Source organism: Schistosoma haematobium, chromosome ZW (genome assembly GCF_000699445.3).
Source record: "Schistosoma haematobium chromosome ZW, whole genome shotgun sequence".
Taxonomy (NCBI): Eukaryota; Metazoa; Platyhelminthes; class Trematoda; order Strigeidida; family Schistosomatidae; genus Schistosoma; species Schistosoma haematobium.
This window is the reverse complement of record NC_067195.1, coordinates 5,863,792-5,876,725: the sequence shown is the minus strand read 5'-3', so window position 1 is coordinate 5,876,725 and position 12,934 is coordinate 5,863,792. Positions and strand designations below refer to the sequence as shown.

General features: G+C 32.0%; 1 protein-coding gene across 1 annotated transcript in view; it reads left to right on the top strand.

Moving 5' to 3' along the window:
• Positions 1 to 841: 841 nt before the first annotated feature.
• The window catches only part of MS3_00010284 (uncharacterized protein), a 94,477-nt gene continuing 82,384 nt past the window's right edge, over positions 842 to 12,934 (top strand). The window contains exon 1 of the mRNA XM_035732219.2: positions 842 to 1,214. The gene's annotated coding sequence lies outside the window, so the exon portion shown is untranslated. The remainder of the gene's footprint in view (positions 1,215 to 12,934) is intronic.

The window sequence follows — 12,934 nt, the reverse complement described above, 5'->3', positions numbered from 1 at the left end:
CAGCTCAGAATGAGTACACTGACAATCAATAATGAATTACTCTTATGTTATTTATTGTTTATTCAAAACATATAAATATTAGCACAGGTAGACATCAAATAGATATGCACCACGCAAATTATTCGATTTGTGTGAAGACTGGGATACTGCTCGGGTGCCAAAACCGTAGTAGGTGGTTTCCTTAGGGGGCCTACACACGGAGCCTTCGACCTAAAGGTTTAATCCAAAAAGCAGTGAGCAATGTAAAGAGATGCACTCTCATGGTAGCCAGTGAACAACGATTTGTTCATATATCATTTGTTTTCTTAGGATTCTGGAACCCATGTGCATCAATGGTTTGGAATCGTGGTCCTCCAAGGTGGATCCTTCGTATCCACCAACCGAGTGAATGCGCCGGACATTTGTTTTTTGTACTATCAATTTCGTAAACAACACCTTTGCGGCGCGAGAAGTCAATGAGTAGGACTTCATTGGTAATTGTTGTGTGCACGTGACCATATGAGAGCATTTCGAGAGAGAGAGAGAGAGCGAGAGCTGACTCTCCCCACTCTCAGTTGTACCAAAGCATTTGAATGAAATAAATTATTCTACAAACATTCTTATTCAACTCTTCAATCTTCAGATTCTTATTTCAACACAAAGACATTTCAGAAAATCTATACATACAAATACTATTTGTGAATTTAACTAGAAAAAAAATGAAAAAAATTAAATTATTGATTTAATTACTAATTTTTTGATTGGTTATCATAATTAACCAATCAAATTTTAACTTTTATTTTATTTAAATTAAAAAAATTGGTAAGTTAGTTATAAAATAATAATCTACACTTAAATATACATATATACATATATCAACAGTAACTACCATATAATCTTTTGTATACACAATGAGTATTCCTGTTTTATCATTACTATTATTTATTTTTTAATACACTTTATTCAATAAGCTACTTTGTCCAATATATAAAATTATTGGAATATATACTACTCATATTTATCATTGTGAACAGTTTCAGTTTTCTTTTTGTTTTTCGTTTTGTTTTTTCAACAACAAAAAAACACGAAGAAAGAAAGAGAAAAAAAATAATCGAATATTTACACATGAATTAACACAAATCAATAATCAATTTTATTGATTTTATTTATTGGGATTGATGAAAGATATTGGATTATAATAGAAAAGAAATCACGTTCCAGATATTTATATTTTGGTAAGTACTATAACTTGATTTGAATATAATTCATCTTAATTAGAAATTTTACATAACAATATATTATGGATAAAGGCTAGCAGTGGAATCCAGGACGCGCTGTTCGTCCTACTTGGGACTCGTCAGCTGGATGTACCTGCATCTCAGAGAGTTGATGTTCACTCTGACGAGTCCCAAATAGGACGAAACGCGCGTCAAACTGGATTCCACTGCTAGCCACTATCCATTATTGCTTACAAATAGCTTGTGAATTAAGGTAATATTGAGGCATACGCACAGTATGCACATATGCCAATAACAGACTGATCAATTGCAATCTTAAACCTCAATGGGAAGATACAAGCCAAACAATACCAAGTGAATAACAATATATTGTTATGATGTTTTTACCAAAGGTAGTAGAAATGTTTTTGATGGAGTTTTGTTCTCTGATCTGGATGATTTAGTCGTGGAGCATTCATCATTTTTCTGAACAACATTATCAGCACAAACTTCAGGTGCAAGAAATGTATTATTTTTCCAGTAACGTCTTTGGTTTTTAAAATTCTCATTAGATTGTGATAAGTAATGTGATGATAAGTAGGAATTTTTCTTTTGATATGTATTCTACTTCTTTCACAATTAGTATTTTCGGCGAGCGTATAGTTTATGGGCGAACCAATAAGGTATAGGATAGCAGGTCTCGGATTTTAGCGCGAAATTCATTTATCTGTTTGGTTAAATAAAGTTTTGGCATTATAAATCTGATCTCAGTTCTTGATGAAAAACCTAAATGTAATTTCTAACCCTAACCATCAACTGTAAATCATAATTTAAATTTCTCACACTGGTTTGTAACCCTCATTTCGTTCTAGATATTAGGTAAACACTGTCAATGTTACTTTAGCGTCGTTCAAATGTCGTTCATAAATTATAGTCTCACCGTATTTTCTTCATGTGTCCTTGACCTATGTGGTGTTTATTAAGTTCTGGATAGATTTCTGTCTATAATGTCAATTGGTTTAATGAACTTCTTTTGAAATTCAACTGATAAGATCCCTTTTTTTAAGTTGTAGAATATCACTGATTTTTTTCTAGTTACTTGTTGAGCTAACGTATTTCACATTTCAGTGAATATCACCTATCTAATACATTTATCCATTGAGAATTTCAAGATGATAAGAAGTATAAAACGAGACATTACGTAATTCAAAAAACAGTGATTGAAATCGTGCAGAAAATAGCCAATTTTTAAATCACAATGTCCGAATAGTATTATTTTGAATTTAATCGGAAATGTCATTAAAATCATGAACTGAGTTAAGTTAGATCATCTTTCAACAATCTCCGAAATCATATACTGTCAGTTTGAAGTGATATTTTATTGAACGAAAACTCAGATGAAGGAAACCGATTTACTGTATAGTGTAAAAATTATAGAGTGCCTTAACAAAATATGAAAACCATACGCTGAATAAATCATTTGAAACATCTTCCATTAGTTGTGTTTATACATACTTCATGATTCTTCTAATTCTGTTGTTACTCCAATTATTCCATGTTCTCATTCCAGTTTTCTACAGTTAGAGATTCCAATTTAGATTGTTGTTACATATTACTTATATCTGTCAGCATAGATAGTACACAACACAGTATAAATGTACATCTAGATCATTCAACACAACAGTAACTATCTAAACATTATTGTAATAAAATAAGAATAATTTACTTTGGATGCGAATGTTAACTATCGTCAACGAAAACAAAGCACCTAATCCTACTTTCTACTAGCAATCGTCATAACGTTAAATTCAGAACTTACTAATCATTCACTTAAATTAGAACAATCTGCATACGTTTATTTTTGTTGGTTAATTCTTATATAAAAGAAAACATTTTTTTGTTGCTTTTTTTTCATGAAAAAAAAATTGGTTTCACTGATTGAAATCATGAGTCAATTGAAGCTAGACCACCATGGAAAACCTGGAAGCACTAGATGGCCGTTTCGTCCTAATGTTGGACTTCTTAACAGTGCACATCCATGACCGTACCTCGTGAGATTCGAACCCAGGACCTATCAGTCTCGCGCACTGCTGAGAAGTCCCATACGAGGACGAAACGGCCATCTAGTGCTTCCAGGTTTTCCATGGTGGTCTAGCTTCAATTGACTCATGATTTCAATCAGTGGAATTTCTAAAATCTCCACAAAACCCTTTCTGATAAAAATCGATTTATCAGATGATAAACAATTACTAATATGAATCTATATCATTTATCAAAGTTTAACGGTTTACTTAACTTTCAATGAAGTAAATAAAATAGATTACACTTTTACACTTTTTTTCTGAACCTTATATGTTCTCGGCTTTAGTAGCGTTCGGTTTTAACGATGTTATTTTATTAATCTTTGATCATAAAGTCTAACATTAGATCTTTCAATTTTAAACCATCAAGTGGACGATGGCTCCAATTCCTGGATTGATTGAAATTAGAGATTAACACCATTGGATGCTGTCTGACTCAGTGGTCTAGAGGTTAAGCGTTCGTGTTCGAGATCAATAGATCCTGTGTTCGGATCTCGCGAGACTGATAAGTTCTGGGTTGGAATCTGACGAGGTACGATCGTGGATGTCCACTGTTAAGAAGTCCAACAATAGAACGTAACGGTCATCTAGTGCCTTCAGGTTTTTCATGATGGTCTAGATTCAATTGACTAATAAAATTAACTGTAAAATACTAAAGTATCAATAAACTTTATCATTAATAATACATGTTACGAACATTTTGCTATATGATTTGGAACATCTAAACAGATTTCTGTTTGTTATTTGCCTGTAAACAACCTCATTACCAACAAGCCTTAACATAACTCTCAATCTAATTCGATGTTATTGAAACTTTTCTATAAGTTGTATACATTTATTTCTTTCATTATTATGCTTATCCTTTAAACTTAATACATACAGTACTCATATGGTCTGAAAAGTTATTGACTATTTAGATAATCTGTAAACATTTTTCATGTTTTTTTTTAAGTTTGTAATAGACAATACAACTTTGACAAGTAGATCCTTCTAGAATTGACAACTTCAAAAATTATTTCATCAATAGTTTGCATCTTTACGAATTACGTTTCTTTAAAAAAAGAGGAGGATTTATCACTGTACAACAATCTATGCGTAGATTAGGGCATTTATAGTGAACAAGAACACAAATGGGGGCAATCGAATATATTCAAACACAAAATTTACAGAATATCTCACTAACATCTGAGAACCATAGAGGAAATAGTTAATTTGTAAAATATCAATCCATCATCTCAGATTTCATTGTTTCTGCATTTTCATACCAACTGAGTTCCGTTTCCATTCTTTTCTTCTTGATCTTCTACTGAAATACATTGTATTCTTGACTATCGTTATATACTACTTATGTGGATATAAGTTGTTCATACTACAATTTGAGAGCTAACAACAAAAAAACACCCATTCAGATATAAACAGTAGATCATTGTGAGTGTATACATTTAATCAAATGAAATATAAAAAATCTTTTCTTGATATGTGTTTTTTGTTGTTGCAAATTTCGCAGTTCATAGGTTTAAAAAAAATAGTAATTTAGTTATGTTACTAAGATGATTATAGGAATTGCTTTCTTGCTGGAACCTCCATGTTACATTTAGTTGTTCTTTTTTTTCTTATGTGATTTGATCAAATAACAATCACTATTGATGTCTATAAATGATCCACTTAGTTATTGTAAGTGAATGATCATTTTAATCAACCTAATGGTTACAAACAGTTATAGTGTAATGTATTACCACATAAACAATTCGCATTACTCATTACATAATTAGTTGTTGCATAATGATTAACTTAACAACATACACATATGTATATAGTCAATATATTTTAAGTTGATTGTCAGTGCTCGATTTTGAATGAAAAACTTTTTAGTTTATCTGTTGATTAGCTGGCTTTAGGCTTTATCACTTTATGGAATACTGTAGATCTTTATGATCATGGCGGTAGTTAATTAATTACACTGAAAATTGTGTTGCTCCCATTGATTATGAATATAGTGATCCCGAGTGCTGTTAAAGGTATGAGGGTGGTTATCACTTCCCAGTTGCCCATACCATGGAAGGGTTCTTCTAAAGGTACCTGAAAAGGAAATTGGGTTAGAGGTGGTCTTAGTGACCTGATACTTTATTAAATGATATATTGCTAAGATTAAGACGCTAACTAACAAGAACTGTGGTAATGCTAATGTATTTATTGGATGAAGTACAAAAACGGTCAGTGGACAGATCACAAAATTTCCAGTGGTCAAGTGTCTTCAGATAACTATTAAATTATCAATAGTACAAATGAGATAAAAAGCAAGATTCGGAATTTTTCTTATTCCTAACATTACATATACAATCCTAAGTATGCCTATGATGAATTTGAAAAAGCTTAATTATGTGTTGTAGTTATCAGCAGCTATCAACTTTAGTATTTGCACCGTGTAGGCATTATTTGTTTAATTTATATGATTTTAAAACTTAGATTTCAATCAACCTATCTTATCCAGCTTTACTCGAAATATTAGAGTCGTGGATTTGTATTGATGTGAAGTCCCAGAGTGGGATGAAATGGCTGTCTTCAAGACTGATCTAACTAAGAACAATTGATGATTTCAATGAAATTCAACAATCTTTAAAACCGTATACTTACAATTACATTTAATGAACTGGTTTCAAATTTACTGAGGATCACCCTCATCATCTGACAGAATCATATTTAAGTCCCATATAAAAATGAAGAATTTCGGTATTGAATTAGCAAAGCAAACTTTCAATGGCATTTTTTTGTCTATAAAAATTTATCAACTTCCATTTCAATAAATTACAAAATATCGGTCAAATGTGAAATTTATTTCACAATCTCCTAAATTCATTGTCATTATTATTTCAATGGTTAGGATCGTGAGTCCATTGAAGTTAGAGCACTATAGAAAACCTGAAAGCATTGGATGGCCATTTCATCCTATTGTGGGACTCCTCAACAGTGCGCACTTTTGATTCTGCCTTATGAGATTCCGACCTAGGACCTATCAGTCTCGAGCTCGAGCACCTAACCACTAGACCATTGAACCAGCCAGTATCCAACAGTGTTAACGTTTAACTTCAACTAATCCACGAAAATGAGCGACACATCCACCATAGTATTCAGTGAGTTACTATCTCACAACAGATCTAGTTGAACTCTACTGGTCACTGCTTCTCACTAGAACTCCAGGAAATACTATTGCTATTAATACTATTAATATAATAGGTTACAGTAACTGTAACTGATTTACAGTCCTATCCTATTCGCTTATCCTATTCTTTTAAATGAGTTATTCTGAGAAGATACTAATGACAATTTTTTTTCATTAAATGAATCATAATTTTTGTATAAACCCCTTACTAATTTACTTCAATTTCAACTTCCGAGTGGTATCAATAGTCTTCATGTTTAAATTTTGATTTATGTGCATAGTTACAATTAAGTTACAATATTGACAAATATGTAAACTAATTAAAACATTATAAGCAAAGATCGATATTGGTTAGCAGTGGAATCCAGAACGCGCGTTTTATTCTATTTGTGACTAATCAGATGGATGTACCTTCATCCCAGAGTTGATGTTCATTCTAGGACTCGAACCCAGTACAATTCACTTCAAACGCCATTGCGTTATCCACTTAGCTACTGAGTCCTGAAAGTTATTTGCTTGTGCAAACAAACGACACTGGGCTCGAGTCCCAGAATGAATATCAACTCTAAAATGCAGGTTCATCTAGTTGGCGAGTCTCAAATAGCACGAATTGCACGTCAAACTAGATTTCATTGCTAGCCACTATCCATCTTTACTTATAATACTTGTAAATTAAGGCAATATCGTGGCAATACGCACAGTACGTACATACGCCAATAACACACTGATCAATTGCAGTCCTAAATATCAATGAGAAGATTCAAGTAAAACAATATCAAGTGAATTAATTAAAACATTGACTATTAAATTAGATAATCTACTTACATATCAACTGATGAATCCGTCAAATTTACTGACAATCTATTATACATGTTATGCCAATTAATTTATTGTATAGATCATTAGTTAACAAGATGATAGTATTCAATCATTTCTTAACAAATTCTATGTATTCTTTCATTCCAATCCTACTGTTAACTGACATATTATGTTGTTAGGTGTCATTTTACTTTAGAAAAGTATTTAATATAATAATAGGTATAATCAATGGTATTAAGGTTATTATATGTAATCTATGTAACCGGGTAAATATTCTATATGGAACTTAATAATGAATATTATAACATAATCAATAAATTAAGTAAATCATAATGATATATAAGCGTATATAGATAATATGAAATTCATGTAAAGCTATCAATATGTCAATTGATGATTTGATTTAATATCAGAAAGGGTTTTGTGAAGATTGTAGTAATTTCAATAGTTGAGATCATGAGTCAATTGAAGCTAGATCACCATGGAATCCAGCGAGGTGGGGTCTTGGATGCGCACTGCTGAGGAGGAGTCCCACATTAAAAAGAAACGGTTGTCCAGTGCTTCTATGTTTTCCATGATAATCTAGCTTCAATTGACTTATGACGTCAACTATTGAGATTTGATTTAATATTGATTTATGGGTTCTTATTCAAAATTATTGATTTGAGGACCAATTACTTGGTTAAAAACATTTTAACTTTATCCACTAAATCAAAAAGTTTGTTTCTAGTATAGTAATCTATAGTTTAAGCAACCAGTGAACAAACATTAAGGTGGAAAAGATCAATTTACTGTTTAACGCATAATCAGAGTGAACATCAACTCTGAGATGCAGGTACATCAAGCTGACGAATCCCAAACAGGACGAAACGCGCGTACTGGATTTCACTGCTAGCCACCATCCATCATTGCTTATTAAAATACATCGTTTGAATATCTTCTTTGAATTGTCACTGACAAGCTTCATTGTTTCTTCATTCTTGTTGTTATCTTGATTACTTTCAGTTTCATACTCTTTTCTTTTCGTTTCAATTTTTTCAACATTTTACTTACAGACATTTCACTTACGACTGGTGTTACCTATTACTTATCTGCAAACATAAGTAGCACACACTATAATATGAGCCTACCTACGATAAATGTAAATTGTAGTCTTGTAAATGAAATAGTATGTGAATGATAAATTTTGTTTTTCTTCATTGACTGTATTAGACTTGATTTCGAGATAATTCTTTATATTATCATTAAAATCATCCCTTATTTACCTAACAGTTTATGAATAACTATGAACAATCTAGTTGGAATTAGAACATCATAGATATAAGTGAACAATATGGTTTTCGATTAGATCTTCATCAGCCTTTACTTTAATATACAGGAATGTATTTATATGCATAAACGATATTATTAAACTAATCAAGGTAGTTTATGAGTCACTGATAGTAATAGGATAGATTACATAAATAAGTGAAAAGTACAAATTCGTATTATGATGACAGGTGTATTAGTTGAGATAACCAATAATAAAGGCTCGAATCAATAATACAAAATAGGAAATAGGTCAATGATTAGAAAAATATAGATACTGAAATAACATTCATAAAAATTACAAGATTACATAATCAGAAGTGTTTAGATAAATGGACTGTGAAACGTATATTTGTAGTTAGGATTCACAGATTCACAGATTATCCATTTTAATCATCTGGTCCTAAAATCTAAGTTGTAATAGCTTGAATAAACTCCGTTTCAATAGTTGAGATCATGAGTCAATTAAAGCTAGACTACCATGGAAAATTTGGAAGCAGTGGACGGTTGTTTCGTAATATTGTGGGACTCCTCCTTGACAATGCACATTCACGATCCCGCCTCGCGCGATTCAAACCCAGGACCTGTCAGTCTCGCGCGCAAGTGCTTAACTACTAGACCACTGAGCCGGCATCCAACGATGTGAAGCCAGTTACTAGTGAGCATATGTTTATTAGTATCAGAAGGGGTTTTACGGAGACTGATAGGAACTGGGTTCGAACCCCACGTGGCGGGGTTGTGGATGCGCACTGCCAAGGAGTAGTCCCACAATAGGAAAAAACGGCCGTCTAGTGCTTCCAGATTTCCATGATGGTCTAGCTTCAATTAACTCATGATCTCAACTATTGAAATTACTACAATCTTCACAAAACCCCTTTTGATACTAAACTCACTTTAACTGGTTTTAAAAGTAAATATCAACTAGTAATCATTTATAGTTTTTGGAATTAGGTAACCATAAACGTGACATCAGAATTCAGTATAATCTGAACTCAGCTACTTAAATCAATAAATTCGCGAAGTCATTTTTAATAAACTTATTATTCAAACTTTATGGTTCTTTAGAAGCAAAAGAATTAGATATCGATTTAAATGAACATTTGGAATACAGGCCTTTGTTTTCCAATCACTCAAAGATATAAATTCACTTGATGTTGTTTGCTAGTATCTTTCCATTGTTGTTAAACACCACGATTGATTAGTCTCTTGTTGTTATATGTACATCCCGAGTGAATGGTACTGAATTCGAATCCTGAAGTGAAAATCAACTCTGGGATGTAAATACATCCAACTGATGACTTCCAAATAGGACGAAACTCGCGTCCTGGATTTCACTGCCAGCCACTATCCATCTTCATTCAAAGATATGTTTATACAGGTTGAAATCACTCTTAACGTATGAATAAACTCATCATTGAATTATATGAAACGACTTTACTTAATGTGTAAGGAATAAATTTATGATTTTGTTAATTATGTCTAAAAATCTGACATACGATCAGTGATCTTAGTTTGACAAATAGTTTATAAATCAATCTTAAAACTAACTAAACATAATGAGTGTCATGAGCTTACAATTTGATACATTTCGTTTAACTGTAATCTTTCAACCCAATATAATTTATTGGATATTCACCCATTGTATGATACAAAATTACCAGTTATCCTTAGTTCTGATTCACACTGACGAGAACAATAATAAATTCTATTCATGATTGTATTTTTTTCTTCGATCACCTACAATACAGAATTTTCATAAGTCTCAGTTAACATTTATAAATTCTGTAGGGGATCCTCCATATACCCCGTGTTGCTATTTTGATTATTTAGAAAGCTAAGAACCTGTCCTAGAGTTTCTTGTGTGAAGATAAAGATTACTCATTTTTGGTGTTGTCAGTAGTAGACCACAACCCGTACTACTATTCCAGTAAGATATAGATATATTCTGTTAACAAGCCAAAATCATGGATTTACTACCGAATATGTAAGATAAACATTTTGCCTATTTTTCATGAAACCAATAGTGCATTTACAGATGAAGACAACTAGTACAACAAAAGCCTCTGCATCAGTAGGCCTCAACATACACAAAAGATAATGATCCTCAAATACAACATGGAGAACACCAAACCAATCACACTTGATGTAGAAACTCTGGAAGATGTAGAATCCTTCACCTACCTGAGAAGCATCATCAATGAACAAGGAGGATCAGATGCAGACGTAAAGGTATGGATTGCCAAAGTAAGATTCGCATTCCTAAAGCTGAAGAACATATGGAACTCAAAACAACTGTCAACCAACTTCTAAGTCACAATCTTCAATACGAACGTTATGACAGTACTACTGCTGTACGGGACTGAAACTTGGATAACTACTACAACCGTCATGAAGAAGGTAAAAGTATTTATAAATAGTTGTCTACACAAGATACTCAATATCCATTGGCCGAATACCATCAACAACAGCCTACTGTGGGAGAGAACAAAGCGGCTTTCAGATGAAAAGGAAATAAGGACAAGACGTTGGAAGTGGTTAGGACATACACTGAGGAAACCACCATACTGTATCACAAAGCAAGCCCTAACTTGGAATTCTGAAGAAAAGCGGAAAAAGGAATGCAGATATGAAAAGGATGAATAACAACTAGAAAGGATTGTTCATTTCGGAGTTTGATAGAGAGTGCTGCTGGGTACCCTATGCTCCTCCATGAGGACTATCACCCTTTCCAAACAACATTATCTTACCCCCACAATGAAACATATAGCTTAATATTTGCTAAGAGTAAGTAACATATAAAAGTTGTGAATCTATAAATTATTCACTTTACAAACGAAATCTTACAACATTTCCCCTTTATTTCATCATATAACAATGAATAACCATTGATCTAACTCATATCAAACAATACATTATTGATTCAATCTATTGTTTAGTTATGAATAAAAAAACAACAGAACTACTGGCTTACCAAATACTCCCATAAATTACCGATTACAATACTCTAACAAACAAACAAAAATCACATAGTAACTCATACATACAAACAATAATCATGTTAATAAATCATTTAACTTCACAATAACAGCAAACAAGAAACAAACAAACAACACATAAATGACCAAACAGATAATGGTTAAGGTTCAATCCTATAACAAGAACGAAATAATAAATCATTTAAATGTATTTATCCATACTACTGATATATATTCCTATTCATATCTTTATATGCTTGTGTATACATGTCAAAAAAATTCTACATTGAGTGTGTTTTTTTCTTTCACTCTATACTTTCTTCTTCTTCTTCTTCTTTGCTTACATTGTTGTTATTGTTATTATTATTGTTATGATCGTACTTGCATTTTTCTTTTACCTGGTTCTATCAAAACATTACATTTTGTGTATTCGTTCAAAACTGAAGAGTTTATCACTATCATGATTTATGCATAACTAGTATGTATCATATATATGTATATATGGCATAATAATGTCAGAAGTTGTAAGCTTTTCTCTTAATCTACCTTCATTTCCATCACTTCAAAAGCTTTACTAACTTCCTGCAATTCACTGGCTATTTATATTAAACTTCATTATTATGTGAAAGTACCTGAAATATCTTCATATAAGTAGTTTACTCTAATCTACAATTTATCGACAATGTGCAATTATTACTATATACAAAACTGAACTCAATAACTTTTAAATTCTGCAGTGAGTATAATATCTTTAGACATTGAGTCGAGATTCAATTATCCATATATATCAGAAGGGGTTTTATGAAGATTGTAGTAATTTCAATAGTTGAGATCATGAGTCAATTGAAGATAGACCACCATGGAAAACCTGGAAGCAGTAGACGACCGTTTTGTCCTGTTGTGGGACTACTCCATGACAGTGCGCATCCACGACTCCGACACATGGGATTCGAATCCACGACCTATCAGTCTTGCGTGCGATCGCTTAACCACTAGACCACTTAACCGGCATCCAACAGTGTTAATAACTTTAATAAATTCATAGTATTGGGTAGTTGTCATTTATTGTAATCGGTGAGCTAACCACTTAGATTACTAACTTAACTAAAAATGTCACAATTACCTACTAGAAATCTATAAATTGATGAATGGATTATTGATTATATTGAATATATCACACACATGAAACCTTATTACTCAAGAATTAGTGAATATGGGTATGTTCTGCTTGTATATAACGGTGTGAAACGTTATGAGTTTTATATATGTGAGAGAATTTTCTCATTTCATTTGTTTACATCCTTGTATTATTATTATTATTATTATTATTATTATTATTTATAATACTGAGCCACAAACCTATACATAGATAAAAATTGGATAACACAGTTAAAT